The sequence below is a fragment of the Bombina bombina genome, chromosome 5, assembly GCF_027579735.1.
Source record: "Bombina bombina isolate aBomBom1 chromosome 5, aBomBom1.pri, whole genome shotgun sequence".
NCBI lineage: Eukaryota > Metazoa > Chordata > Amphibia > Anura > Bombinatoridae > Bombina > Bombina bombina.
In genome coordinates this window covers 292,363,446-292,367,838 of record NC_069503.1, presented here as the reverse complement: position 1 = coordinate 292,367,838, position 4,393 = coordinate 292,363,446, and the positions used below count along the sequence as shown (strand labels likewise).

Below are 4,393 nucleotides of genomic sequence, written 5' to 3'. Positions count from 1 at the left end.
GTAAAACAGCTTTACCAGCTTCCCAGAGTATTTCTGGGCTGCTCACCCCTAATCTGTTCTGCCTATGGTATTCTCTCCATCTTTCCATTAAGAAGTTCTGGAAATTCTCGTCCTGTAACATATATCTGGGGAAGCTAAACGTATTCCTGTTACTGCCCTTATCCAGCCCACCCTCTATCTTCAAGCTTATTATCGCAAGATCTGATATTACTATCTCGGATATTTGTGTCTCCATTTCCAGAACCAATAATTTCTCATCTATCAGGAACATATCTATACGCGAAAACTTTTTAAATGATTTAGATTTGCACGAAAATTCGTGCTCATCTGGATGCTGTAAGCGCCATATATCCCTTAATTTTAATGTCTTCGCAAATTCCCATAGAAGCTTTGCCTCTCTGTTGTGTTTCCTAATGGCTCCCGATCGTAGCCTATCAATCTCTGGCCGCATCGTAGCATTAAAGTCACCTGCAATCAATATGTTTTGCCCTAGATACTTTGCTAATTTATTTTTGATCACTTCCCAGAATTCTGTATCAATTTCGTTCGGGCCATATATGTTGCAAAACGTCCACTGTCTCTTGTTAATTTCAGCTTGAATAATCATATATCTCCCTTTTGGGTCTAACACCTGATTTTTAATCTGATAAGACAAATTCCTGTTAAACATTATGGCCACTCCACACTTCCTGCTGCTACAGGGAGTTGCAATAATTTCAGCAATCCAGTTGGTTTTCAACTTGCATATTTCTACATCTTTTAAGCATTTTTAAACATTCTTTCTTTTAATAGGGGAGGTGACACCTCCAACATTCCATGACACACACTTTAACATATAATATTTATTTTAAAACCATAAAAAAAAAAGAATTGACTTCCCACCTCTCTGCCAGGTTATAAGGATCAAACCGCCCACCAGCACGGGGGGCATGCCTACCACACCTGGTGCTCCCAGGCGGTCTCCCTTCAAGGTACTGACCAGGCCCATCCCTGCTTCACTCCGAGATCTAACGGGATCGGGTGTATCAAGGCAGTATGGCGGTAGACATGAGCTGGAGAAAAAAAAAAACACATATCGTTTGATCAAAAATTTTAACAACAGGGACATCCAACAACATCACTAGTCTAAATAGTCTGGACAAAAGTAAATATATAGAAACATTGCTATTTGATACATCACATCTCAACACCCTTTTCTGTACAGTATTTTTTGGCCTTTGTTGCAGTATTTAATACCGTGGCATTCCCCTCTGCATTAAAAATTACGATTTTGGCTGGGTACCTCATATTTGCCTTAAATCCCGCCTTAATTAGGCAAGTGCAATAGGGTGCCATTGCCTTTCTCTTTGAGGAAGTCTCAGATGAGAAATCCTGAAACAGAAAGACAGATTTCATGCCTATCTTGAACCCCTGAATTTTCCTGTAATGTCTCATTATCTGTATCTTATGTTGAAAGTTTAGATACTTTATTACTACCATCCTAGGGCTCGGTGTGCCTTCTTGGGAACTCCTGACTGATCCTGTTCTATGAGCCCTTTCTACTTGGATTTTTTCTAAAAGTTGCAACCCTAACAGTTGTGGTAGGGTAGTTGAGGCAAATAGTACCAAGTCTTCATACTCGCTCGTTTCCGGCAGACCGACTATGCGAATATTATTTCTGTGCGATCTGTCTTCCAGATCCTCAATTTTAGATTGCATCATTTTTATTTTGTCTTCATAATTTGTCCAATTTGTCTCTTGTACATTTAATCTATCCTCCACGTCTGATATTCTCTTTTCTACTTCTAATATCCTGTTAGAGAAGGATCTGATCTCTGTGGATAAGGTTGCTATCTCTTTTTTGACTGCCTCAAATTGGGGTAGGATCATTTCTGCTAGTTGGTTTAGTGTCAGCTGTTTTTCTAAATTTAATACCTGAGGGTCCGTATTGTCCTCTGGACCAGTGTTTTATCTCTCTTGGGGGGCATGGCGGGAGACCTAACTTTAAGCTTAGGTATATACTTTTCCATAGAGTGTGCGTATGTGAAGTGATACTAAAAAGAAAACTCAGGTAAAAAAAAAAAAAAAAAGGAGCAGGACAAAAAAGGAGAAAACTACTAGACCCAGATGGTCTTGGTGAACCTTTTAAACTATCTGTGATTAGGTGCACTATGGCAGCTGTTGCCACTCAGTGGAAGTGCGAAAAAAAAAAAAAAGGGAACTGCCCTTAATGGGTCCTCTATGTGCAATAAATTAATGTGATGTGATTATGGGATTTCTCCGAGTTGTTAGAACAAACGGTCTCCCTATCTGCCCGTCTACAATCTACAACCTCCTATCCAACTTGCCTGAACTGCCCTCACTCAGCCGTGACACTTTGAATGTTATTTTGCCTCCTTACACCTCCTATAACACACCATCGATTTAGCCTCACTTCTTGTGAACAGTATATTCTCTATATAACAGAACCTGTCCAATTGCCCAGAAAAAAGACCAGATGCTTCACCCCAACCCAACACACATAAAATAAGTTTACATTCATAACAGGGTATTTCTGTAGTAATTTAGCCTAAAATAACATTGAATATTAAGAGAGAAAAAAAATAAAAAAATTTACACCAATAAAGCAACCATGACAAAAACATAACAATACAGTGATAAAATAATTAGCGAGTCTTGCCGCACTTATCACTGCTGTGGGCTACCAAAAGAAAAAAAAAAGAAAAAGACAAAGACCACATCAAATGCTTAGATTCTGGGTAATGTCACAGTCCACAGGAGAATGTAGCTTGCAGGGAATACTTAGCAGCGTTCAGAGCCAAAATGCCTCTTATTAAACTTTTCAAAAAGCGACTTATATGCAAATGCAGCTTTGCCCGGTAACCAAGAAATCCTGTCCAGCTATACGCCAAACTATTGGCTTGTCTTTTCTCTTCCAAGCCCCTTTATTTCTAAGACTCAGAGTGTCAGTAACATACTCTGATGCAGTTCAAACCCTTACAAAGATTGCTTAGATTACTCCAGACACCTCTGCTATGACCAAAACTTCCTTCCTTGGGGGGCTGAGCCTGGTGATTCCAAGGCGACTTAAGGACCTCTTAGCTTCAGTGAAAGTCCCTGTAGCTCAGCTTGCTCCTATCACAACCTACAGACTATGTCCGTATACTCCTTTAATTATTGTAGCTATGCTTAAGCTTGCTTGTTGGTAGGAAGAGGAAACAAGCTGTGTTGATTGCCCCCCGAGGGCTTCTGTGCTGTTAACACACTACTTGTGATTTTCTATACCCTTACAAACTCCTCTGCTTAGAAACGTTGCTTAATGAGCCCTGCTCTGGGGACAATACTGCCAGAACCTCTTAGTGGGGCCACATTTAACCCGTGCAACAATTCCTTGTTTAACAGACACACAAACACAGAAATTATAATGTCTCCAGCAGGAAGCAAATACTTGCGCTATCAGAGCTGTTCGTCAGCTGTCCTGCTTCTCCACACCGGTTCTTCTCCTCTGTCCCTCCGCTTACCCGGATCCAGGCGAGACACCTCCCATCTGGTTCCGGTCAGGTAGAGCAGGTAGCTGCCTCGCGTAGCTACTATCCAGAGATGAGTTCCGCTCCCGGTGTCGGCCACAGGTGCTGTAGCGGCAATCTTAGAGGTAACTTGTGGTCAGACCGCAGCCTCCCTCCAGCGTGTTCTGTTTGTCACCAGTGCTGTGTGTGCGACTGTGGCCGGTACCAATCGGCCAGGTAAAGGTTGAAGAGGACTTCCGTTACTGACTGTCTTTTCCTCCCCAGGCAGGGCTCTCACCCCCAGCAATAGGAGATATTGTAGCGGGGTATGTTAGTAATCCAGCTCTCTCTCACAGAGCTCGAGCGTGCACGTCTGTATCACGCTCCACCCACAGGAAGTCATCAAATCATCAGTTTATTTTACTGAGCACTATACAATGTATTGTCAGTAGTGTAGGGTTGATAATCTTAAAATGACATGCTCTACCAATATTAACCCACAAACATTTTGAGCCTATATAAGACTTTTGCCTGTTCAAATCTTCTTTAATATGTCGCTAACTTGTCTACCAAGGAGTTGTACCAAGTCCTGCTTCTTTATCTGATAATCTAATCATTGATAGGTTTTGGTAATGGTCCTCAAGGAGAAAAAGAAATTGGTTCCAGCCTCATAATTTTTTTAAAAAATGGACCCTTATTGTGCCATTTCAGGGTCCAGAAAAAAGAACAACGTCCTACAATAAGCCTACACGTTGCTGTTCTTTTTTTCTGGACCCTGATATGGAATAATAAAGGTCTCTTTTTAAATAACTTTCACCTAGATTACGAGTTTTGCGTTAGAGGCTATGTGGTGCCAACAAGCAGTTTATGCTCATCGCTCACTTACAGACAGCGCTGTTATTACGAGT

General features: G+C 41.3%; 1 pseudogene; it reads right to left on the bottom strand.

Moving 5' to 3' along the window:
• Positions 1-930: 930 nt before the first annotated feature.
• LOC128661780 (uncharacterized) lies at positions 931-1,047 on the bottom strand (annotated as a pseudogene).
• Positions 1,048-4,393: the final 3,346 nt, after the last annotated feature.